The sequence below is a fragment of the Daphnia pulex genome, chromosome 2 (assembly GCF_021134715.1).
Source record: "Daphnia pulex isolate KAP4 chromosome 2, ASM2113471v1".
NCBI lineage: Eukaryota > Metazoa > Arthropoda > Branchiopoda > Diplostraca > Daphniidae > Daphnia > Daphnia pulex.
Window position 1 is genome coordinate 2,174,959 of NC_060018.1, and position 26,581 is coordinate 2,201,539.

Here is a 26,581-nt window from a genome sequence, read left to right on the forward strand (position 1 = left end):
CTGATTTTGGAATTATTACACAGACACAGAGTTTAACGCAACTAGACTATTGGTAGATAACCTAAGAAAATAAGTCAATTGTCCGGTACCTGGCCATAATCCCGAGGTAAGTAACTGCAGGTGTGTAACAGCAAAGGGTAGCGACCACGGAAGTTTTCCAACTCGTCGGTGAAGTAAGACAAGTTGTAGCAGCAAAAGCAGTGAAGCTAGATGAGTGTACGTCGGGAAGATGAGGATGGAGAAGATTGTTGTTGGAAGTCCTTCTTCCGTCATGGACAAAGGTCAGCATTGGCACAAGAATCTTCGTGCCAGGACCACACGATTCGTCGATTCCATACAGAAACTGCGTGCTCTGTAAAAACAAATGTTTTGCATAAATGAAAATATAACAATGAATAAAGCATATCAATCTTTACCTTTTCTAAGAAGCACACGGAAATGCTCATGATGAAAAAACCGTAAAAATGGAATTCACAGCAACCAACAGCATTACTCCACATGTTGAGAAAAATTTCCTGATGCTAAAGAAAGTGTCATGAAGTATTGCAGTAGCGTGATAGGTGGTTTTGATGCTTACCTTATCATATGGGTGATAAACTTAATGAAGCATTTGACTTTCATCAAGCAGATCTGGTACATGTACATACATATGGCAGGTTATTCACTTCACACGCTTCATGTCTCTGAACTGTAAGTGGGAATGGGACAAGGAAATTCTCTACATTATTTACAAATTTACCTAAGAGAAATAAAACTGTACCTATCTCTTAGCTGGGTTGCCTTCTAAACAGAAGTAAATTTAACATCCATAACAACAAACATGCTATTGCAGGGTGTGCCACCAAAATTGCAAGATTCAGAAAAGATCCTATGATTCATGTGCAAAGATACCTATGTTACACAAAAATCTGAATTGTAATGGTCTGGTAGTAGTAATGGGGAAATACCTTAACTCAGCAGATTTGTATTCTACTATGTGTGAGCTTCAAACATTAGTTTTAGGCTTTTGACAGCATGATTGGTCTATTGGATGGAAAGTGACTGAGCGCTAAGTCAACTTTTTGGAATGACTGACAGTATGCATCTAAATTTGAAGAAATAAGTTGGTACAGTATAAAAATAAGGAAACTATGTCAAGATAAACCTACACAAGTTACGAAGTTCAATTTGGTATAAGAAATCACAGGAATATAATCACAGAAAGTATTAATCAGCTACAATTTGTTTCGCCCTTTTCGCCACATTTAACATTGTAAAAACAACAAAGGCGACCCTAGCGACATCTAGTAATGAGTTTAGAATCCTAAGTTGGTTGCGCAGTCACAGCTGAAATTATCGGAGTTCTATTGTCGCGTAGTGGAGTTCTATGTCGAGCACTGGAGTTCTATTGTCGAGTATTTTAAATAAAATATTGGGGTTCTATTGTCAGTGGGGTTCTATTGTCGGGTATTTACGTATTTTTAATAATATTAACCAAATTAGGATTCAAATTTCAAAACTCATTACCAGATGTCGCTAGTGTTGCCCTTGTTGTTTTTACAACGTAAAACGAGGCGAAAAGTGCGAAACAAATTGTAGCTGATTAATACTTCCTGTGATTATATTCCTGTGATTTCTTATATCAAATTGAACTTCGTAACTTGTGTAGGTTTATCTTGACCTGATTTCCTTATTTTTATACTGTACCAACTTTTGTCTTCAAATTTTAGATGCATACTGTCAGTCATTCCAAAAAGTTGACTTAGCGCTCAGTCACTTTCCCTCCAATAGACCCATCATGTTGTCAAAAACCTAAAACTCATATGTGAAGCTCAAATATCGTGGAATACAAATGTGCGGAGACGAGGTATTTCCCCATTACTGCTACCAACCACACCACGTCAAATGCCTTACTAAATTCATCACCATTCACCCATATGATAAAGGTAAGCATCAATATAACCTATCACCACGCTACTGCAATACTTCATAATGACACTTTCTTTAGCATCAGGAAATTTATCTAAACCTGAGGAGTAAGGCTGTTGGTTGCTGTGATTTCCATTTTTACGGTTTTTTATCATGAAACTTTCAGTGAGCTTGTTACTTAAGGTAAAGATTGAAATGCTTTATTAACTGTTATATTTTCATTAATGCAATACATTTTTTTTTACAGAGCACGTAATAGATCCTAGCCAATGCGTACCTTTGTCCATGACGGAAGAGAGACTTCCAGCAAGTTTTGCTCCATCCTCATCTTCCCGACGTACACTCATCTAGCTTCACTGCTTTTGCTGCTACAACTTGTCTTACTTCACCGACGAGTTGGAAAACTTCCGTGGTCGCTACCCTTTGCTGTTACACACCTGCAGTTACTTACCTCGGGATTATGGCCAGGTACCGGACAATTGACTTATTTTCTTAGGTTATCTACCAATAGTCTAGTTGCGTTAAACTCTGTGTCTGTGTAATAATTCCAAAATCAGGCCCTTTTTGCGCGCAAACAAAGTTTTACTTGGACGTTTGTTATTTCTAACGCTAGATGGCTTTTTGAAAATGTGCAGCTGTCAAAACAGTCAGTTTCATTACTTTGCACATCTTTTTAAACATTTATTGGCAGTTATTTTGTTGAAGAATTTAGTGATAACTAACGATAACTATTCCCCCAACAAAGCTCACTTGTTAGGTTTTCGATATTTGATTTTTTATTTCTACTTCCGGTTTACTCATTTCAGTCTGTAGTTTAGTAAATATTCATCTGACGTACGAAAGAACCACATATTCGTGATCCTCGTAAAATTTGTGGTAAAGTTCATGTTTTGTTTTTTACGTATTCGTACTTCCGGTTTCGAAAATTTTCCTGAACTATAGTTCAGGAAAATTCTCGATTTTGGCCAAATTTTGGATTTCGTTTAAATCCCACCTAATCGACCCCAAATTTCATGGGGATCACGAATATGTGGTTTATTTTGACGACAGCTCAATGGTTGAGGCGCTGTGGTTACTTCCGGTATACTTCCGGATTTTTTTTTTAAAAGACTAGCAAGTGAGCTTTGTTCTGTTAACAGTTCTCAACATTGCAAGCTTGATTTAAACTTTAAAAAATTGCATATTTAAATCTTTGAGCTAAAAAACCTGATTATTGTTTCTTTCTGTATTATGTAACTTTTATTTGCCTGTCAGTAATTAAGAATTGAATTTCTCTTTATTCAGGTAATGCAGAGGAAATTTCGAGAAGATGGACACCATAACGTCGCCGGTATCTCCAAAGTGTCAGCGCGGATCATCATTTGATGTTGGTAATATGTTTGTGTTTGTGTTAGTTAACCCGTTGTCTGCCACGCCTTTGTTCTCCCCGCTCCTTAGCATGGGCCGCGCCGAAAGGCGCCTGTTTGGCAATGCACCAAGTTCCCCCTTGTCGATGCGGTGATGGATTCTCCTGTCACCGTGTCAGCCCGGACTTGTCAGCAATGGCAAGTCCCACTTTGGTCACGGATCCTTCAGACGTGGCGCGTAGAGTAGTAGAGTACAACCTACGGGTTGTATGGCGTGGCAGCCAACGGGCTAACTTAAGAGTATGTATTTATGTATGTGATTGTAAAATGTGGTGGAATTGTGGGTGGAGGTGGGACAAAAAAGCAATTCCTTTTAAAGTTTTTTGTTTGCCATGTCTCGTAACTTGTAAATAAAAAAGACTTGTATATTTTTGTGACTGATCACCTTCAGATTCTTCAAATAAATTGCTGTGACAAACCAAACATTATCTACAACACCTTTTTTTAACCCAACTTAAGTTAAAAACAGAACTGTTAACATCGAAAACTTTTAGTTAACACCACAGTACGTTTCTTTCGAATCTTGCCCTGTAAACAAAGTTCGTCCAAACACTAGAACATGTCGGAATGCAGAGCGGATAGAGCAATAGTCACCACCAACATACGAAATAGGAAAGATCCAATAAAAATCAGAAAACGTCGCAATGTCAAAGGCTTTTAGGTTGCAAGACAAGTCGTACAAAATGATTACCCAGGTTAACAAAATTTTATTTCTCTTTAAAGATCAACAATTCCCAGTGACTAGTAATTATTGTGATATGACCGACAAATATGAACATAATTATTAAAATTGAAAATTCGACTTTAGTATTCAGAAACGTCCCTGTAGTAAGTTGGAGAAGCGTAGGGTGTGGTGTAATATTCAGGTGCCTTAGTGGTGTAGTAACTCGGGATAGAGTAATACTTCGGAGCTTCGGTGTATTTGGTCGGAGCAGCGTAAGTAGTTTTATAATACTCGGGTGCCTTGGTAGTGTAGTACATAGGGGCCTCGGTGTAGTGTGTAGTAGGTGTAGCGTAGGTTGTGGTGTAGTAAACTGGAGCCTCGGTGTAGTATTCCGGTTCAACGTAGTACGAAGGAACATCCGCTGTGTAGTTAGTCGGGGCTGCGTAATACTTGGCCGCCTCAGTTGCAGTTGTGTAGCTTGGGGCAGAGTAATACTTCGGGGCTTCGGTGTAGTGGCTCGGGGTAGCACAAGTTGTGGTGTAATACTCTGGAGCCTTGGTGGTGTAGTAATTGGGTGTCTCGGTGTAGTATTCAACCGCTTTGGTGGTGTAATAAGTTGGAGCCTCGGTGTAGTAGCTAGGAACTAAATAATTCTTGGAAACCTCTCGGTGTAGTAAGCTGGGGCAACATACGTGTAGTACTCCGGTGACTTGGTGGTGTAGCACTTGGGAGCCTCGGTGTAGTACTCAGGATCTTTGATGATGTAGCTCGGGGAAGCGTTATCTGCGGTGTAATATTCTGGAGCCTTGGTGATGTAGTAATTGTGAGCCTCAGTGTAGTAACCGGTTGGTGCGAATGTTGTCGTTGTGTAGTAAGGCAGCGGTGTGGTGCTTTGGTATCCACCATACCCAGGAGACATTGGTACACCAGTGATCGACCCAGCCTTCAACGATACGACAAACGGCAACAGCACGACATCATCATCAACTATGCGGTAAATAATTTGAACATTAATATTCATTATGGTACATAAACAGATAAAAAACAAATAATTGACACAAACTCCATAAAACAGAATATTTACCCGATTGCGTACTGATAATACGAAGAAGAATGCACTTGGGAAGAGTACACTGCAGTTGTTCATCCATGTTTCCTTGCCAGTATTGTTCTCTCCAGCCAATCACCCTGATACAACAGCAAAGTGATGATATTCCCTACGACGACGACCCAATTTGATATCACAAAAGAAGGCAGCATCTCCGGCCTAATAAAAAATAAAGTGCAAACCCAGTAATTAAAATCTAATTTAACAAGAACTTACTATCTAACAACAACATCAGAGCAGTCATTGTTGGTCAAGTTTTAAGCACTAAATTTACAATAAGTTTTAAGCAATAAAATTAATATGAAATAAAATGTTCAAGGATTCTTACCAGCCAGACGGCCGATCGTGCTTCGAGCTCGGTATTGACTCGATAACCACCAAAATTGGAATCTATTTCCAAACCAGAAGCGACAGCCAAATCCGTGTTTGCGTTGAAACCGACAACAGCGACGACATAGTTAGAATCTGCTGAAATGAATTCTAGGTTTTAATTGAAATCGCTAAAACATGTACTGAAATAACAGTTTACCTTTTAACCATCGTTTAAGGTCAATGCGACCTCGTCGTCTTCCAAAGTTGCAGCCTCAACATAAGCTTTGGGCAAAACATTAACACTTTCCGCTTTCACCTTCTCGGTTGTCCATTGGTTAAACATTTAGAGGACTCGGCATGTGTTAGCGCCATCGATGTTGCGGGACAGCGTGACGTGCTCGTGGACATCTTTAAGGGCACCGCTCAGGGATTGGAAAAGATTTTCGTTTACTACCTAACAAGAAAATAAAGGCTATTTTTAGAGGAATTTCTAGAACTAATTCTATTCGTAGAACTAATTCACAGAAATAAATTGCTAGCAGTGTAAATAGACTTAGTAACTATCGAGCAGGAAGACTATCAAACTTATTCAACATTTTATTAAGGTGTAATCATTGAAACTTTTAAAGACGAATTTCGTTTAGAATAAAATGTTTACCTGTGGCAATAACGCACTTGTCGTAGGTGATGGTACGGCCATCGTCAAGTTCGGCTTTCCGACCAACAATGTCAAGTTAACGACGCGGTGTACACGTACGAATGTGTTGTCTTTACTATTCAATTCGACGCGATTGCAGTAGAATTCGTCTTGCTCGAAAAACAGACAAGGAAGGAAAACAAGTCATTAATACATGTTCCACAAAATTCCAATAATAAAGATCTCACCTTCATTCTTTGCCGTTCCACTGTTTGAAGCGAAGTTTATTCGAAACTTCAGGGCTGCCGTGTTGGGTGTCGGAGAAGCTAGCTAGACTGATTTCTGTCGTACTTGGGCGTTCCAGTGTAGAATTCGACAGCTTTGGTTGTGTAATAAGCTGAAGCCTCGGTGTCGTTGGTTGGGGCAGCATAAGTAGTTGCGTAATCTCAGGTGCCTTGGTGGTGTAGTACTTGGGAGCCTCGGTGTAGTACTCTAGCGCTTTCGTAGTGTAGCTCGGGGAGCAGCACAAGTTGTGGTGTAATAATCTGGATCCTTGGTGGCTTAACTGTAAACCCAACTGTGCAACCTCGGTGTAGTAACTGGTCGTTGCGTATGTTGTTGTGTAGTAAGGCGGTGGCGTTGCGGTTTGGTATCCGCCTTATCCAGGAGACATCGGAACACCAGCCGTCCACCCAGCCATCGACGATACAACAACCAATAGCAGCACGACAGCATCAGCCAGACTACATGTAATATTCAACAATAACGGACAGATTATCAAACAGAAAAAATAGAAATTGATACAAAATTCCACATAGAAATACAGAATATTCACCCGTGATTGTGACCTGATAAAGTGATAATACGACGAAGAATGCAGCTGCTGCATGGTCGGAGATGCTCACTCGATTGACTTCCGTTGCCTTTTTTCTTTCCTTCTAAAAGATTTTCTCTCGTGGTCGACATCAACGATACAACACCCAACAGCAACACAACTCCATAACTAACTATGCAATAAAATAAACAATTGGATATTATTTTTCGAAGATACTAGTCGTATCAACAACTCAAAACAAGATACAATAGACTTACGAATCAAAATTAAAAATGAATATTTACCCATAATTGCGAACTGATATTACGACGAAGAATGCAGCTGTTGCCGTGTCGGAGACACTCACTCGACTGATCCCTGTCGACTTTTCTCTCGCCTTTTATACGACTTTTTCTCACCCCTCCTCTCAAGCCTTGCGGCTATTTTACCTTCTTGATAATGATGCAAAACGTCCCATTCTCACCCAACCTCTTCTCCACTGTATGACACCTTTTCGTAATGATCTCCATGACCTTCGATTGAAATGCAAACTGGCCTTTATTTCCTTCTTTAGGTAGACGTTGCTGGGGATGGGTCTACAAAAACCAATATCAAAATGAATACCAAACAAATAGCTTACCCTTTCGGCTATTCTACCTGCTTGATAATGTTGAAAAACGTGTCATTCTCACCCAACCTCTACGCCACCCCATGCCAGTTTACGTAATTATCTCCGCGATCTTCGAGTCTGAAGGCCATAGAAACGGCCTTTTTCTTTCTGCAGGTTGACGTCGCTGGGGATGGGTCTACAAAATCCAATATCAAATAAATATCAAATTATAAATGATAATGGCTTAAACTTTAGTCACTTTATACCAATTGACATTTGAGCCATTTGACTCATTTATTCAGTGAATGAATAAATCTTCAATTTCGAACCGTTTGAACAATTGGCTTTTTTGAAAATATTCTACTGCAATCTTATCTCGAGGTTTAGTTTGTACTTAGTGCCCGAAACTGCCTGTATTTCCGCTTTCACGATTTTGAGCAGTTTTACCGGTCCGGAGTTCATATTGGCTGATACGGCGGTAGTTGCGAAGTCTGCCATCATCACAACTTCCACATTGTCCACCTTGGCAGGTGAGAAACCGCCAACGAAATCGATTTGACGTTTGGTGAGTCTAGCGGCGTCAACGGTCAGCATCGCGACGACCAACAGGATCGTTGTAGTCAGGAAATGCGCCATGGTTCGTGTTTAGTATTGGCGATTGGGAGACAAAGATTAATAAAACAATTGATGCAAGGATACTGCGACTGGCGAATGAAAACAAAGGTAAACAAGACAGGTGTTTTATAGGGCGTACAATGCCTTTCATGGCTAAAGCTAGTCACGAAAGTGAAAGTAGAACAAAACCCGGAGAGAAAATCTCAAGTCTTTGGGGAAGTCAACGTTGTGCCAGCAAAAAAAAACAAAAAACAAAAAAAAAATCGCATTTCAAATCGCCTGCAGAGATTTGCTATTGCGATGACGTTGCATCCGTTATTATACCGTGGACCAATCATATTCAGCCTCAACAGCACGAAGCATATCACCTGTGTTTTGTTTGACCCTGTCCCCCTGTCTTTTACATTGACAGGTCTACCATCTTGAATAGTTGATGACCGCCGGAACCTATCGCGTGTCGTTTGGTGCTGCATGAACAAAAGGGAAAAAATTTACCCTGTTACATGATCAACGCGTTCCTACCGCAATAAAGTATGCGCAAGTAAAACGATGTTTTGACACTCGCTTTGTTTTCGTTGCTAAGCAGTAAAATGTGTTGAAATTCGGGTTTTTCTCTTCACACCGAATAGATGGAAAGGACTCGGCTCGGATATATAAAGGATCGTTGGTTGCACACAAATACACATAATTATCTGCGAAAGCAAAAGCTTCATGTCGTATCTAGCATTACCTTTTTTAATACTTTTTTTATTTGGTTTAGCGTTTCGTTCAGTGACTCCTTGTCACCAAAACCCCTCAATGGGCAACACCTCCGCGTCATCTGGATAATACAAACAATTGAATTTGTAGCTTTAGCAATTTGACTAACGTGTAATTACGTACCCTCGTTTAAGCCTCGATGGAATGGCAACCCTAAAGGATTCAGGATTGTCCGGGCCGCTCAAAGGAGGCGTTGTTCTAGATTTAAATTCTTATTTTAACAGACCGTCACAAACATAAAACTGACCATGGAAATCTAAAAAGCAAAAGAACAATAAAATTGGAATTGTAAAAAAAGATTCCAATAATGATTTACTTGAAATGTACACTAAACTAGAGAAAAAGAAATCAAGAAGATGATAAAAAGATCAAGATTTAATTTCACCTTTTTATAAAGAATTTCTGTTATGTTTCATCAACAAAAGTTGACTACTCTTTACAAGTACTTTCCACAAAAGCACTTATTTAGAAGCACAAATTAAGATGTCACTTTTCTTCGACATCAAGAACGAAATGCTAACCTACTTTGCCACCTGGTGGACACAATTTTACACACCTACGACAAGCGACAGATTTCTTATGAAAAACGAACGACTGAACGGTCCACAATTAAATGAACGAACAATACCAGCACCACAGTCTGAATGCAACAGCTCACCACACAGTTCACTAGCTGACTGCACAAAATTCATGTACACATTGGACTGCAACAAAGAGGCTTAGACCTCAAGAGGCTGTTAATCCTACTTGGGGGGGGGGGAACTCAATTACTATCAGAAAACAAAGTGACGTGTAACATAAGAAAATAACAGAAGCATAATTAAACTAAGCAATCTCTAAGAATTACTTTTACAGACATTAGAAAGGAATCAACAGTTGGCAAGCTTTTAAAACAGTCTTAACTGAAAAGTCAACAGATGTAAATCAAAGAGCTAGTCATCAACTAATTAAATGTGTAGCCTTACTGTAAAAAAAGTTGATGAACTTAATTACTTTAAATTGTTCGGAAGTGTTTCTGCATGTGACGAAAGCTACACACGGTACAGGGTGCAAGCCTGCAACAGGAACACCTTTCGCCAGCTGGCTGCAACAAATCCATGTGCACATTTGACTGCAATGAAGAAGCGTAGACTTCAATAGGCTGGAAATAGAAAAATAAAAATTCTATTACTATCAGAAACAAACCATCAAATAACTAAATGTGTAACCTTAGATTAAAAAGTTGATCACCATAATTACTTTTACTGTCCTGAAGTATTTCAGCATATGACGAAACGTACAGATGAACCTGTACATGCCCCAAGAGACGACGTTTGGGAAAATGTACAGCATAAGCTTCAGGTCTCATGATCAGATAGAATTGCAATACTGAAGCAAAGATCTACTCTCTGGTGTTCAATTAATTGATCTATAGCTTTCTTAAAGAGAAATTGATCAACATAATTACTTTTTAATGAATATATCTGGTTTCAGCATGGTATGCAGGATGCTAGAAAATATTGGGCAGAACAACCAACACATTCGAGGATAACAGCAGTGCCACCCAAGGAAAGAATCAACACTGGGCAAGACTTCCCATTATAATAATAGTAAGTCTAGTTCAACCCCACAGATATCAAAACGTAAAACCACATGTCCATCATGTAGATGTAATACAGTCGCTTCTGGAACACTGGTACATTGGATCTACTCTGGTCTTCAATAAACTAAATCTAAATAGAAATTGGTCAACATTACATACTAACTTTAGCTGTGAAGTGTTTCTGCATGAGTTGAGACATCAACCGGTACAAGCAGCAAGCTGCAGCAAGCAACGACATTGAGGCAAAAAATGTTCAGTTTCAGTCCACATGTTAAGATGATTTCGCAGAGTTGAAAATACAGGCTAGATTATCTGTAAATAAACATGCACAAATTTTACATTCATCAACAGAATTTACAGAAATACAAAATTTTACAAAATCATAACGTGAGTTACCTTTTAAAATGGAAAGCTGGAAAGTGTCACAGACTCGCAGTATATTCTTAATGCGTTATCCCCAACTGTCTCGGAAACAAATGGAAAATGGCGAAAATTAGCCATTGGCCGGGAATAGACTCCGCCACCTAGTGCTCAAAAATCACAAACAGCAGACATCTGTGAAACGGGTTCTCATCATAGCCAATAGATGGTAAAGTCGGTTCGGTGGGTCAAAATACCATAAAATAAAATAATTCACGCAGAGTCGCAGACACAGTGCAAGAATGAATGAGATTGCAAAAATTACAAAGATACGTGCGTATCATTAAGGTATCCCTAATTATCAGGACGCAATTCATTGTATAGTAATTTATGCACCGAACAGGCTTTTCTACAAAGCGGAAAAAATCGACCAGACAATGGCAAACGAATTTGTGTGTGTACACAAACAAGGAATTTGTACAGTCTGGAAAGAAGCGACTCATCCCGAATTTCAAATGATTTTCCTTTCACTAAAATCTATATTTCCAGATAGATGTGACTATCGAATTGGAATACAAACTTTTTATGAGTTCGACGAAATCCACAAATTGGCGTGGCGTTGGTCTTCTAATACTCTCTTGTGCCGTGCATGACGGGAGGATCGCTGTAGCGCATCTGTGGTGGTCCGACAGCGATTCTATTGTGCTAACAAGTTGGTCATTATTCCTGGAAATGGGAATGCATGCGAGAATAAATTTCGTCAGCATTAACACCACAAGAAATTTTTATTTTCATCCCTCTCTCGCAGGCTGTGTTTGTCTCATTTTCTTTCCTAGGACTTTCATCATTCTTCACGCCCAATTTATTGCTTGGTGGTGGGTCGCTTATTTTTCTAAAGATTAAGTACACATAATCTAAGAAACTTTTTAAGTTTTTTTTGTTGTCGGAGCTGGTGCCTGATTTCTCGTCACACTTTGATGTATTCAACAAAATTTTTGTCTATGTAGTGTTCTATAGCGCTGGTCTTCCGGAAAATGTATTTCTGTTCTACCGCCCAAAAATCGAGTTCAAGTGAGCCTCACTAGGTGTCGAGATCCTGCTCTTGATTATAGTTTATAATAAGCAAAATAATTCTTTCAAAACAAAATTTAAAAAAAATTCTCATGGACATATTTTCGTAGCATTCACGAAAACCAAGACCAAATAGGCAACCAAATAAAGGTTTGACACGGGGCCGAGTTACGATGAAAAAACTCCGCCTTGTTTGGTTTATTCCGGCAGTTGGCCATACCTGTGTAATTGAAGGCAATGTTCTGCAAACATAAATAATTGAAAATGTCGTCCTGTTTGGTCAACACCCTTCTCGGATGTGTGATTTGTGGGCTGGAAAAGAAAAAGAAAACGGAGAGATAAGAAGAAAAATGCGTTTGAACGTTTCGTGAGAAGCCAATAAGGTTTTGCATGTTAATTTTTTACAACAGTATGAGAACTCTGGATCATTTGTTTAGGATATGCTCAGCGTGAACGACACCTTCCCCAAGTTGGAATCCACAACAAAGAAAACGCTGATGCACGCGTACATTGTTCAATAACTGCTAACGATTGCGCTACAGAGGACTCGCAATTTTGAAAAGCAGTGTCTCCAACGACTCGGCAATGCCATACTATGTTACCATCATGTTTCGCGAAAGGTGAGAATTCCCAATTCAGACGTTACGTAACGGACAAGTCGAAGGAAAATTCGTTTCTGGTAATAGTAAGAATCAAACAGAAGGAATTCAATCTTGCATAACAATAATAATAGTAGTCGTAGTAGTAGTCAGCTATAATGGAGTACATAGTGTGTTCTCTGTCCGTCTACACACTGAGCATGGCAGATATGTCGTCGAGAAAAAGAAAAGTGCTATACGTCGGTGTACCGCAGCGGAGGTTAGTTCTGTTATGTTCCTGAGAGATAGAGAGACGCGGGGATGCCGCACCTGATGGGCTGATACGACCACAAAAGAGAGAGAATGGGATAGATAAAGAGGAACTCGAAGAATGTGAAGAGGTGTTGTCAATCACACGACCCTATATGCTCCCTGTCTGCCTGTGAGGTCTCCATTAAGTCCGTGCCAATCACAACTTTTGAGCTCTTCATACTCATGCTCTCGAGCAGTCGGTGCTGGCAGCAGTACTTACACAGCTTGTATAAGCGAGCGGGAATCAGGACCGCTGCTCCATCACGTGAACAACTCCGAGAGACGTGCTGGGATGTAGCCTGCTTCTCTTTTGGAACAACCACAACCGGCATTTTGATCGGAATAAGAGAACGGAGTGTTTTTCTTCTTTTCTTTTTCCCAATTCCAACATTTTTTTCTATCCAATTCCTATGCACACAAGTGATATAGTAGTATTGATGCTATACATGTTTAAAAGTATGGTAGACGAGGCTTATCACTTATAAATCAGTTGGTAACCCGCGCCCCGCCCGGTATGTGCGCTACATTTTTCCCTTCCATTTTTCAAGAGGCGGACGGAGAGACTTGCTGCTGCTGCTGCCCAGGTGTTTTCCGCCACTAGCTAGCAGCTCTCGGCTGACGGAATATTCAATAACCGTCACTATAAATTTGAAATAAACAAATTTTCTAGAGAAAAAGAAAGAGAGTTCGAACAACAAAAACGTTCATTGTAGGAAATTCGATTTCAGACACAAATAAAACATATTTCTTCTCGGCATGCGCCGTGCATAATATTAGGGCCACAGGCAGGCGAGAAAGATTCCATCCACATCGAAAATGAGTACGATATATAAAAGAATGACATAACAGTCGTATTTACATAAACGGAACCATGGATACGCGAGCTGAATGCGCGCATCCTGGTGGTACAATAATAGCAGTTTTCAAGAGCCTTGAATGATTCCATCGGCTATTGTGTTTCTCTCTATATCTGCACAGGATGTCATTTCACTGTTTAATCAACACGAAATGATCGATACAATATAGATTATATACTCGCCGGATAGCTCCGGAAGTGACATCATTGCGGATGCCTGAAATGGAGGGGAGGGAAATAATAATAGTAACAACAAGAAGAAGAGAAAGAGAGAAAAAAAAAACAATTGAAACGGGCGTCATGTTGAAGCAGCCGCATACACAAACGTGCACTTCAGTCACGAGAAAAATACATGTTTTGTGCGTCCACGTGTGAAAACCGCATCTATTCGAATATTACCCGAGGGCTCGGGAGTCATCGAATCGAATCGACGTGTTATAATCCGCCATCTTCTCCCGATCTATACCAGCGCCCAAGTTACTTTTTTTTCCATGCAGTTTCTACGGTATATCCCTTCTTTGGAAAATTGACGAGAAATGTAATGGCATGAATATAATATCCAATAGTTTGATTGTTTGCTGCGTTATTTCCCACACGGCGATTGAAAAAATCCCCGCCTGAAGCAGGTCTCTCACAGTCATCAACCCAACACTTAATTAAATTAAGGAAAACAACACTTTTGAAACCGATGAATGGCACTCTTTTGTACGAGTACATTTTCTCTCTAATACTCATTCGTGCTTCTATAGACTCTGTGCCGGGCAATCGGAAAACACGAGGGAGCATAACAGGTGTGGACCGGTGGCTAAACGAAAACGATGTCTTACAGACATGAGAGACATAGTAGTTGCGTTGTTTTTCTCTTTTTATCAATCTTCGTATGTAATTAAGCGAGATAAAGAAGGCAAAAGAGTTTCTCTGAATGCCCCAATCCTGGACTATATAGAAGAAGGGGAGGAAATGAAAGCAAGAGGGATCATCATCATTGCATTCTACATATATATAGTCCTTCGTGTTGGAGTGTAACTGCTGTTGGATGGCTGACGGCCACCGAAAAAGAGATGCCGCCGCTCCGCTGTGTATTAGCTTCTAAGATATGCGGAGCAGGCGATTGTTACCAACCCGCTCAATTAAAGGTGTTAAGGGGGCGGTGACCGTGTTTTCCATTCTCTTACCGCGGTGTTGTTGTTCCCGCACTCAGAGACACCTTTATTTTCGTTCATTACATCGAGAATAGGGTTGATGATAAAATATAAAGTCGGAATGGAAAAAAAAATAATGAAACAAAGACCCGAGCGACGAGAGAAAATGGATGTGTACATACATTTGAATCCAAGAAAATGACTCTTTAAGTGGATGGAAAAGTTGATCTAATGGAATTTTTCCGTCGTTCAGTGATGCGGTCTTGTTTTGAGCTGCAAAGACCCATCATGCGGATGAATCACGGACCTCTGGAAATAGGTTTTCCCACTTGATTCAGTGAGCCAGCATACGCCCGCAATAGCTAAAGCTGTTATGAATTTTATCAACCACTTTTCCCTTTGCTGGATAAATGTTTGTTACTCCGCATGGATTCATATTCTTTACACAGAACCAGCAGGTACATGTATAAACACCCTTGAAAAACCACTAAATTAGATTTCAAGGAAGGTTTAAACTAAAAAAAAAAATGTAGGTAGAAAAGGTGTAAAAAGAAAAAAAAAAGAAAAATCAAAGCGAAAAAAAGGGGGAAACAAGAAAAAAAAACGCGGTGAAGTTATGATGAGCCAAGAAGACGAACGCCGAAAATATATGGCCGGTACACAACGAGGTCCGTTCGGCGGACCTCCAATTTCATAAAGAAATGAGAAAAAAAAAGAAACAAATCTCGTCGGAGCATTTGTATAAATGGTCCGGAATGAAGACAATGTCGAAGGCAGCGCAGCCCTTGAGGCCACACACGGTATAACCGACCAACAGCAATCATTTTCTTCTAAGTGGCGTTATATGATGGTGCTGGCCGCGCCAAGCGGTATTATACACAGCCTATATTGAATGAAAATACCTGGTAGTATTCCGAAAGCATCAACGCGTTATGTAGTACAACAACAACAGTCCATCCAGCAGCGGATCGAGAGAGGCTTTTTTTCATTCGAATTGTTCTTCTGTCCAGCCACAGCACTGCATCATTTCTTTTTTTCCTTTTTTTTTTAAATTTTATTGTAGGTATTATTCTTTCGTGTTTCTCTTTCTCTCTTGTTATTATTTTTTTATACCCACTAGACTACATGAAATGACTGCATGAATTATATTGCTGCCGCCGCTTTGCAACACCTGTGGCCGCCAACTAAACCCTTTTTTCCATGCCCAGCCCAGCAACACACCGCGCTCCACAGAGCGCGCACCGATTTATACGTTATCATTCCGAGTGTGTTTCTTTACATGTACGTATGTATACGTATATATATATCCTTTGCGGGCTAATCCGTGAATCGCCCGCCTTTGATTACCATCGTGCGTCTTAGATTTCGGCCTCCATTACGGACGACGGGCGAAAACAAAAAAAGCCACATTAGGCACGGCCCGCGGGCCCTACTGGCTCTTCCGACCAAATATTCAACCGCGACGTTTGTTGATTTCTTACATGGTGTTCAACTATGTGTGCAAGCAAACGTACTATATAGACACACTCATGTCTACTACTACTACACTTGTTTGATTTGTTTCTTTTCTTGTTCCTTCACGCTTATTGGCCTGGTAATTAGTAGTTGGAGGCTATATACCCAGAAAATGAACGGGTAGTTTCGCTTTAAACACCAGCACCAGCAGGGTTCATTCAGGCTGACTGTGTTTTTCTACATTTCTTCAGCGCATATATCTACTCACGAATTGTGGGAACAAGAGCAGCAACGTTCTTTTTCCGTGCGCTAACCACAACTCGGCGGTTTTGGGCCGGGATCACAGAAATGAAACGCCCGGGATGTGTTTTCCTACATCGCGGCTATGTGCAGAAGAGCTCTTTTCGCCTGTCAGACATCACTGTCTTCTGTTTACACACTCAATATTCATTTTCATTCGTCAAGAGTACGCCTTGAAGCTCATGTGCGGTGTGTCCTGTGCTGTTTGATTCGCCGGCCGCAGAAAAACATCGCCGTGTGAATGGAACCGAAAATGGCCTGAACGCGGTTTGGCGTGTTTACACGACTCGATATCAATTTGGATTTTTTTTGTTTTTGTTTTTAGATGCGCTCTCGCCATACATGGCGACGAGGATTCGTTCAGTTGTATCTACGTGAAAGTGCTGTCTATATAAAGTCTAGTCACATATAGCAATCACCTAGGCTATATCAGAACCGTACTTTTCACAATTCTCATAGTAGATTGTTGCCGGTAGTCAAATGTTTGGGCAGCACGGTGGAAAGAAACACAACAAATACCACACAAAACTGTTGGCCAGACTCCGCCTTTCGAGCTAGCCTATTGGTCGGCTCAAACTCCTCCCGCTCCGCATGTCATGTATCTGATTCTTCTATCTTATAACAAATACTTGCACACGTGTGCAAATGCTGCCCACCTCGAACAAAAAAAAAAGGAAAACATGTACACACATCCCTACTATGCTGATGGAAAGAATCGACTACTACTATCTACCACCCAAATCGGTCGTGTACGTACAGTATCTATTGATTTATTTCATTATTTCGACTTGTAACGGAGTCGATGGGGGGAAACCATTTGGAAATCATTCGTCAGAAGGCTAAATTTAAATACACGAACACAAACAATCGCCCGTGTACCTTAGGAGTCGAGTTCACGGCTATTTGTAATTCAGTTGCTTCTGCCGTGCAACAATAAAAAACATCAAATGCAATAATGAAATGAATGAAGTGGAGGGGGTTGGCGTCGCTCAATTTCGGCGAAAAACGTCTGGGACGACTGTGTGGGCCATTGTCTGTCGGGGGCTGTCATAATGGTTATTTCTATACAGTTAAGTGACACCACCGCTGGTGGTCCTCGTCTCAAACGTAACAAATCGGCATCGGGAGGTTGTTTTTGTTGTTGTTTGATTCCTTTCTACCTTGTTGTTGCTGTTGATGATGATGATGATGAAGGATCCACGGCTTTGGTCAAGTCATCATTGTTCCATCATCCCCCTTTTGGGCTTTTTCGGGCCTTTTGTTATTCAATCTTCTCTGCTATAATAGATCGCGCATTAGCATCGCCGGGCCCCACGGTTCAACACCAATTCCAGGATTTCTCCCGGCAAGTCCCGGCGCAACCTATTGTCTGCCTGCCCGTCCAACACTGCGGCCCGGCGATTGTTTGTTCCGCCACAGTCGTTGTCATGCTTCGACAAACACGCGTATATTATATATATACATCCCATCATCCAACCCTCTCTCGGATGTTACCCAAAGAAATAAAAATAAAAAAGAGTTTGATCATTTTGATCGTTTCTTTTTCTTCTTCCAGGACCCCCTTTGGGCTTTTCTCTGACTCGATTTCGCGGAATTAGGCGTGCATTATCGGCCTTCAAGCGATCCATGAGCCGTGAACGCACGACATTCAAAAGAGAATCTCGGGAGGCGCCATCCAGGCTCCGTCTTTGACTATTACAACAAAAAGTCAGAAAAAAAAACGGTCGGGTTTTTTTATTGGCCTTTATTCAACAATCGACTCGGCAAACAATTCCGAATGGAGAGAGAAAGAGGGGGGGGGGGCAGCATGAGAAAGTGTAAATCATCCGTTTTTATTTTAGACTCGAAGCGAGATGTTAGGGAAACGACAGGAACCAGCAGCAACGGCAGATTTGCACATTTACTGCTAGAGCCATACGCGAGTCTGATAATAATACACGACAACGTGGAACTCTGAGTGCGGCCCCGAAAACTTCCAAACGGCTCAAGAGAATATGGGCGACAGCGAAAAGTATCATTTGTTCAGGCGGGCCTCCTGCTGTGGGAAATGCTCATTCCAATGAAGGAACATTCCGGATGGATGGGCGATACGGTGCGGACCATCTGTTGTGACTGGGTGACATGCCATTCTGGCTGTACGATTTGCATAGCCTATCTCTATAAAAAACGACGCCATTTCTCGTGCGATATGAAAGACAGAAATTCACATGGGCTCTAATCTAACGCTGTGGGGGGGTTTGTTCTCTCTGTGCACATGATGCTGGGAAACATCTTCATGTGATGGACTTGAGAGAAAAAATCGGACGCGGCCGATTTTCTTTCATCGGAGCTCAAGTGTGCATTGCTGTGGTCGCGCTACTATTGATTTTACAAGCATAAAAGAGGATGAACAATTTTTACTTTTTTTTTTTTTGGAAGCCCCTGTCAGTATAATCTTCGCAATCGACTAAGTAGATACCCATCATCCATATGGGAATACCTTTTTCGAATACCTGATGCTGCATTCCGAAAGAATTTTTCCACATTTGGACTCATATCTTATTCCTTTTGCCTTTGAAAAATAAAAAAAATAAAATAAAGGTCCTGTGGGACTTTACAGTTCCTGTGCAGGTGTTCAAATACCTCGACAATAAAGGGCTGGTTCTTTTCTAAAGGATATGCCAATGCGTTTGTGTGTGTGCTCCCCCCTCTTGGGGTGTGAGATAGAAACTCAAATGATCTCGTATATTTATTGACAATGATGATGGGCCGCTATACGGCCTGTTAATTCGCTCGTTGATCCTATTATTAGCTCTCTCTCTCTCTCTTTCTGGCGTATAAACGCGGCCACGTCTATTAAAGTACTTTCCCCCATCTCTTTTGTTTCGTGCGTTCCTATCCACCTTTTACAGTCTCACTCTCACCTAGATCGATAAGGATGTACAATAATATATTGTGATTTCCAAACGTCTTTTCTTGTGTGTGCAGAGCTCAATTATCGGGAGAGAAACGACCTTCCCATGACGGCCAGATCGTCTTTCTAGATGACCGCATTTGGAAGAGAAAATAAAAGACTCGACGGAGATCTCGTTGGTGGTGGCTTGATGTTGTAGTGTAGAACCGCCGTCAGTTTGATGGTACAAACAAGTATAGGCCGTAAAAAGATATATGCGTTCTTATAGTGTCTATATAGTCCCGGAGGAGGTAGTATAGAGAGAGGCGAAAGGTGTACAACCCAAAATAGATTGGCTCTTGGAAAAAGAAAAAAAAAATAAATAGGAGAGAGCCCATAATGTGTAATAACATGATTCCATAGACAAGAGTCAACATGAAATGTAAACGAGTTGGGCTGTTATTTCGGCTTATACCAACAGCCAGGTATGAAACATCTCACAAACTAGTCAAACAAGAATGGGAGGATGGATGCTGGCCGAAAAGAAGAAGAAGAAGAAGAAGAAAAAAAGAAATTTAAGAGAGAAAAACTATTTAGACCACTGGCGCGCGGTGAAGTTCTTTCAACAACCCGATAGCTATATAGGCTTTTATGTTCAACATGTGTCGGTCTTGTATTACCATCATTCCTCCGCCGATATTGCTGACTGCCTAGCAATCCATTAATCTGTCCGTCGAGGCGAGGGGAATTGGGTTTTGCAACTTTTCAAACTTCTTTTAATGATTCCCTTTGGAAGTTTCTCCTAGCTTGCAACACACACAGACCGCTAGATAGCTTACAGCCATTTGGGACTTGCCGAAATGTTATTATTCTTCGTTTGTACTCTTAAAGAAAAGAAAGAAAGAATCTATACATCGGCATGAAATAAAAAAAAATATTCTTTTCTTTATTTTGACGAAATTGTTTCATTGTTTTCGTTTTGCATATCTCACCGGGTGTAAAAAATGCGCTCAACAAACTCCTCAAAAATCCATGGTAGTGTATACAAATACAATGTGTATCGACTGTATACATACTGTACTATCACCATAGCCATTGATGGTTGATGGAGCGAATCAAATGAAAGAAGAAAAGGAGAATCTAATAATAATAAGAAATGGAAAAACGGTCTGTGTGGTGATCCCCACAACACACAAAAAGAAAAGGTTATATACTATAGTATATTTTTCTTTTCTTTCTTTGGTTTTATAGACTTTTATGGATCTGAGAACCTTTGCCTTTCTGTTCTGTTCTGTTTTTTATATGCGCATTGTCGAATATAGTATATATAGTATACGTTTGTTTCTTCATGCAGCGCTGGCTGGATGCCGATTCGATTTCAAAGGTTTTGGTTGGCATCAGAGGCGTTGAAGAGGATGGCGTCCCGCCGAGAGTGACCCGCGGATCTCACTTCGGGTGAGAACATGGAGAGATGGGAGGCAGAGCAGAAGGAGAGGCGAAGAAGAAGAAGAAGAAGAAAAAAAGATCAAGTCGGCGATGGCAAAGAGAATCAAGGTGTTGGGAAATAAATCGAGAACAAGATGGGGGAGGAGAAGATGGCAGGGGCGCTGCTGGGCAGAGCCGAGTTGGAATAAGAGAAAACAAGGAGGCTGGAACTCCACAAGATGCGGATGGTCGATGCGTATTAGGTGGAAAAGAAAAAAAGGCAACAAGGATATGTACATATATAACGAGAGAGAGGAAAAGAAGGAGGGGTTCAATCGGCCAGGGCTCCCCGCTCGGAAGATGTGGGAGTAGAAGAACAGGATCCTCCGCATACAAGAAAAAACCTTTTTTGTTCTTTTCTTCCATTTTTTGTTCTTTTTCTTTCGTTTCTGGGAGGAGTTAGCGTATGGACCAACGGATAACAAAGACCCCCTAAGATATGCTATTCTTCTTCCTAGAATCTCTGCTGTGCTCCTCTCTGGATTGAAGGAGCCAAGGAGGGTGTTTTTCTTCGGGGCCTATATGTGTTCTGCTCTGTCCTGTTTTTGTTTTATAGTCCCATCCCATTTTTTCCGAACCCCCGTCTACTATCTCTTGACTTTTTTTTCCCTATTTCGGTCGATGCGCTTTGAAGATAAAATAGAACTAGAAACTATGAGTCAACCTTTTTTCTCTTCTTCTTGTTCTGCTGGAGCAGAACCCGACCACACTCTAACACGCTGGATGGCTGGATAAATACCCCCTCCAGGTTGTCCCAAGTGGCCCCACGCCGTCTGGGAAAATCGACGTATACACACACACACACACACACACACACACGGAAAGAGATAGAGAATAGAAAAAGAAAAGTTTTGTTTCTTTTGTTGGGACGATTCTTTGGGCTTTGCTGGGTGTTCCTTGTTTTTCCCATTGTCAGAAAAATCCTCCGTTTTCATCCTCCAGCGAACCAACACCCGCTCGAACACTCGAAACAGGTTACCTGCACCGTACCATGCCAACCAGTCAATTTTCCATATTCTTACAATGTGGACACAAGAGGACAGGTTCGAGGCCGTTTTCAAAAGAATCTTTTTTCTTTTTCTTTCATGGATTTAGCTGACTATATTGTGCACATTCTGCGCACTGCGGTTTGGTTGTCTGTCCAAACACATTCTTCTCTTATACACATATTCTCCCGCAGTGACAGAAAGAAAAGGGAAATTGATTGACTCGTAAAAACTGCACTGCACACAATGGGCCTTTTCTCTCCTTTTCAAAAAGAAATCCAAAAATTGCTGCCAGCGCAAATAAGGGAAAATTCAATATTTGGTTTGCGCATACATTCGCCGCGGTTGGAAATCGACCAACCGCGCGCTCGCATCCGCATTCAAATCCGGCTGCTGCCCTTTCACGCCTTCAGCTCGATCCGTCTCTGACTATAATTCTTTTTCTCCTTTTCAAACAAGTACATGTTTTTTAGCGTTAAAATCTCTCATCCCAACGATCAGACAAAATAAAAAAAATTGGGAACTTTTTTTTTTATTTTGTAAACGGGCGGAGCTATAGGTATAGGTCATAAAGTTTGCGTTGGAATGGAATAACAGGTCTTGTGACAAGATCGAAATGAGCCGAAAAAAAAAGAAAAAACACAAAAAAAAAGGCAATGAGAAAGAAAGAAAAGAGATGGTCTTATACACTCTCTCTCTCTCTTTGTTAATTACGTCGAAAGTACAAGAAGAAGAACAAAGTTGACCTGCTATAGTTATTCCATATCTTTCCCTTTTTGGACCGAAAAAAAAAAGAAAGAAAGAAAAGGTTCAACTGCAAATTGCATAGCGGTGACCTTTTTACCCCCTCTCTTGTCTTATATTCTTCCCTTATAACTCTGTACAAGAGAAAATAGAACCAGTTCAAAGTATGTTAATAGCATAATAGTATATATCAAGTTCTGGAGCGAAACCTTCTCTATAAAACAGAGAAAAGAAGAAAAAACGGTTCTAATAACGAGTTGGGAGACTGTGTGTGTGTTGCACAGGAGAGGGGTGAGAAACGGGGAAAGACAAACTCAACTCGGAAGAATCACAAGGAAAGAAGTCCCTCGGTCCTGGGTATAGTATATAGCAACAGAAAACGAATTGGCTGTCGCTGGCAGACTGCTTGGCATCGCCCGGCTCCTCCGGGGCACTTTCACGGGGGGAAATTACCCCTCTCGGGGACGATAGGTGTTAGGACTTGGGAGTGTGTGTGTGTGGGGAGAGGGGAAAAAGCCGGTGGATGGTAATTTTGGGGCCTTCCTATATCATAAAAATAAGAAGAAAAAATTGGAACCGCATGAAATAGAAATACATTCGTTTTTCTTTATTTTTTTCGTGAAAGGGAACCGAGACAAGGAAAAGGAAGAAAAGTTTTTTTTTTTTTTTATAATCGAGAAATTCTTATCAGAGGGCGGTCTCTGAGCTGCTGCTGGTGTGTGAGTTTGTGTGTGTGTATACATTTATTCTCCGGTTTCCACCTGGTTTCCACCTTTTTTTTCCACATCCTCTCATAAACAAAACAAAAAATGAAATATAAAAAGAAACGGGGAAAACCTCCTTGTCAAGTTACTTCTGTTTGTTATTCATTCCGACTCGATTTTGTTACTGTGGAATAGCTAGAAAGAGAATATGATAATACTCCGATCGCATCTTCATTTCTTTTCTTTATAATAAATCGTAATACAAAAATTTAGCTGGAGAAAAAGGGCGTTCAATCGATGACAAGCGCAGTAGGAAGAAAAACCCTATTTTGTGTCCTCTTCTTTCCATATGTAGCCACAAAATAAACGATATTTTAACTATCTGATCAAACATGTCAGGTTGGCTTTTATTCAGATATTTGTTGAATGGGTTTTTTCGAATTCTATGGGCACCTCTCCTTCCATTGATTCCTTGACATTTTTTGACCATCAAGTAGTTTGTCGAGCACACTATGATTGCACACTGGGACACATTTTCATTGTCCGAAAGAAGAAGGTGCACCGTATAGAGAGAGATACAGATTCTGCGCTCCCAGCGGGAAGATCTATACGTCCTGGACACTCGGGAAAAAAGGAACCCGTTGGCTTATATTGGCCACACTCTGCGTCTGCTTTCTGGGACCTATTGTGTGTCTCTTTCTTTGAGGACCCCAAAAAGTTAAAAGTCGAAGAATAGAAATAAGATGCCCGTGGAAGAAGAAGAAAAGACACCATCAATAGAATATTCATTTAAAAAAAAGAAGAGTCAGGAAAAGGGAAAAATGTATCTCTCTCTCTCACTTCCATACACACACAAATAAGAAAAATATATACAGTGTGTATGGAAGAATTCATCTTTCTATTTTCCGACTCTGTTGGGGATCACCCAACTATTCTCTCTCGTCGGTCGTGCTGCCTTTTATTCTCTCTTGTGTGTATGCCACACGCTTCTTCTTTTCAAAGAAAATTTTCCAATAAATTGTACTGGAAAAACTGTTTCTTTTGAAGCTATATATATATACTATAGCAGAAGAGAAGGGAAAAAGTCAAATACAAGCGACGGTATACATATATACAGTGCATCATAAAAATAGATGTATACAATTGTTGGGACTATTTGGCCAGGCGGCAGAGGTGGAAGATTTGTTTCCCTCATTTTAACCATATACAGATGAATATACACTATATAGCTGCATCGTTGGAATAAACGAGCGAGAAGGGTTTAGTTTAAATAGCAAACCACATCGCTCTCTCGACTCTCTCCACACAAAAGAAATGAAAAAAAAAGATAAGGTAACACAACCCCCCGAAATAAGAAACATGTAAATATAGCTCAAACTGGGCTATAGACATCATCAGTGACAAATATGGCAATAGGCGAGAGAGGCAGTTTCACTCCCCCAGCTATGGAACACATATTAATGCATCAAATACCAATCTAGCAGTCCATTCTGTATCACCCGAATACCAAAGAGAGTGCGTCTATAGTTCCTATACAGAGCCCGTTCTATTGGCCGGCTGCAAGACGAATTATTCAAACGGATTGCTGGCTGTTTGTTACGAGTCGGAGAAAATCAAGCGAGAAAGAGAGAGAGACCTTGATGGAGTGTACAGGCCATGCCCAATAAGGTGCTCATACAGTGAATCGTCCGGCGCGTTATATATTGTTCGCTGGAAGTGGCTGGAAAAGGAAACGGTACGTGGAATGATGTATAATACCAAACAAGAGGGAAATGAAATGAAAGAAAAGAAAATACCATCACAGCAATTACTCAACTGACAATTCCTTTTTTTCGTTTTTCGTTTCCCTCTGAGTTGTCTTAAAACAAAAAAACTGCAGCCGTTTCGTTCGTTCATTCGTTCGTTCTTTTTACTCCAATCGTGAAGCGGTTTGCTACTCGTATTTATATCCCACGCTCTGCGGCACTTGGCTCCCACTTACTGGCCGTCTTATTCTTTTGATATAAATCAAAAAAAGAAGATCAACTTATAGCCGAAAGGCGCAATGTTATTCTGTTTCTTTTCTACTTTCTGCCGGTTTGCGTTCCCGGCGGAATACGAACGGGCCAAAGGCAGGAAATGGAGGCGGAGCGTGTAGAAAAGCTGCCAGAAGCCTATACCACCAGGATACGGCAACCGATGAAAAAGACTATCCTGACACTATAAGAACAAAAAAACAAAAAAACTTTCAAACCTAATAAACATGAATATGGTGAACATACATCAAACGTACAGAAAAAAAAAAAAAGAAAAGAAAACCACCACCATCCAATAGGGCCCGCCCGTACGAAAATGGTGGGTAGTCAATAGCTAGAAGCTAGCTAGCTAAGTTGGACCTACTAGCTAAACAAAACTAGCTGAAATGTAGGTTCTTTTGTCCATTTCCAACCTAACCAATTCCACCTAAGTAGGGCGTTTATATTCAGCTAGTAGCCAGTTCAAATTTTGCTAAATTTTTCTTATTGGTTTTACATTGCTAATGGAAAGCTTACATTACATAGCTGTTTTATAGTTAGCAAAAAGCTTTGATTTCACTGTTTTCATGCTTATCATAAACACCTTAAATAAAGTTACCATTAATAGCCTATAATATAAATTTTAAGCTGACAATTACTAGTAAATTTCTGGGTTCAATCAATCTTTGTATTTTACATATACAAAACAGTTATGTTTCATTAACAGCAATATGTTCACATAATGGTAATGTTCTAAAGACTGACATAATTGATTATAATTTCTACATGACTGTCAGAATAATTTTCCAATATAATGACAGCATCGTCCCAAATTTACATGTAGAACAAATGAAGTTGAAAAAAGAATGTTAAAATTGCATGAGCCTACTGTTTTTTTCCAAAAATCAGCTGCTTTTTCTGTTTCACTTGTTGCTCGGGTGTTGGTTTGGTGGATATGTTGTTGCATCCAAACTTATTTTCCTCTCCTTTTGTTTCTCGCTCTTTTTTCTTCTTATCTATACTTTCTATAAAATAAAGAGAATATGTTAACAAAATGTCAAAGAGATTAGCTAATGTAGTATAGCGTACCTGAATAACAATACCAGACTTCAGTAAAGCACTGATGCAAACCCTTGGCCTTCTCATTTCAATCTGGTGCTTCATAGTCGCACAAATTCCACCAAACATTATTGCAAATTCCATCGCAGCAACCTGTATGTGAAGATACAGAGGACATGAAAACAATAAACTATGAACTATATGCTTCAACAAATTAAAACTTACATTTCTGTTACGGCTTTCTTTGA

The 26,581-nt window shown here is 40.4% G+C and overlaps 2 long non-coding RNA genes across 17 annotated transcripts in view; one reads left to right on the top strand and one right to left on the bottom strand.

Moving 5' to 3' along the window:
* The first annotated feature begins 1,405 nt into the window (after nucleotides 1-1,405).
* LOC124189047 lies at nucleotides 1,406-3,435 on the top strand. The gene is made up of 6 exons (XR_006872606.1): nucleotides 1,406-1,446; nucleotides 1,510-1,644; nucleotides 1,710-1,925; nucleotides 1,988-2,091; nucleotides 2,156-2,376; nucleotides 3,193-3,435. It is a non-coding gene; the product is annotated as an uncharacterized LOC124189047 (long non-coding RNA).
* Nucleotides 3,436-4,001: 566 nt separating this feature from the next.
* LOC124189045 overlaps nucleotides 4,002-26,581 on the bottom strand; it is a 51,135-nt gene continuing 28,555 nt past the window's right edge. The window contains exons 6-22 of one of the 16 annotated variants that reach the window (XR_006872595.1): nucleotides 11,356-11,501; nucleotides 10,812-10,939; nucleotides 10,579-10,727; nucleotides 10,042-10,251; nucleotides 9,827-9,974; nucleotides 9,219-9,579; nucleotides 8,957-9,089; nucleotides 8,805-8,894; nucleotides 7,726-8,541; nucleotides 7,507-7,655; nucleotides 6,871-7,445; nucleotides 6,284-6,778; nucleotides 6,057-6,205; nucleotides 5,616-5,852; nucleotides 5,415-5,551; nucleotides 5,063-5,245; nucleotides 4,002-4,965 (exon numbers count right to left, since the gene is read on the bottom strand). This is a non-coding gene — a long non-coding RNA (uncharacterized LOC124189045). Of the gene's footprint in view, nucleotides 4,966-5,062; nucleotides 5,246-5,414; nucleotides 5,555-5,615; nucleotides 5,853-6,056; nucleotides 6,210-6,283; nucleotides 6,779-6,870; nucleotides 7,446-7,506; nucleotides 7,656-7,725; nucleotides 8,542-8,804; nucleotides 8,895-8,956; nucleotides 9,090-9,218; nucleotides 9,580-9,826; nucleotides 9,975-10,041; nucleotides 10,252-10,280; nucleotides 10,542-10,574; nucleotides 10,728-10,811; nucleotides 10,940-11,355; nucleotides 11,502-26,581 lie in introns of those variants that run through there. The other 15 variants (XR_006872593.1, XR_006872596.1, XR_006872590.1 and 12 more) reach the window with 15 other exon arrangements.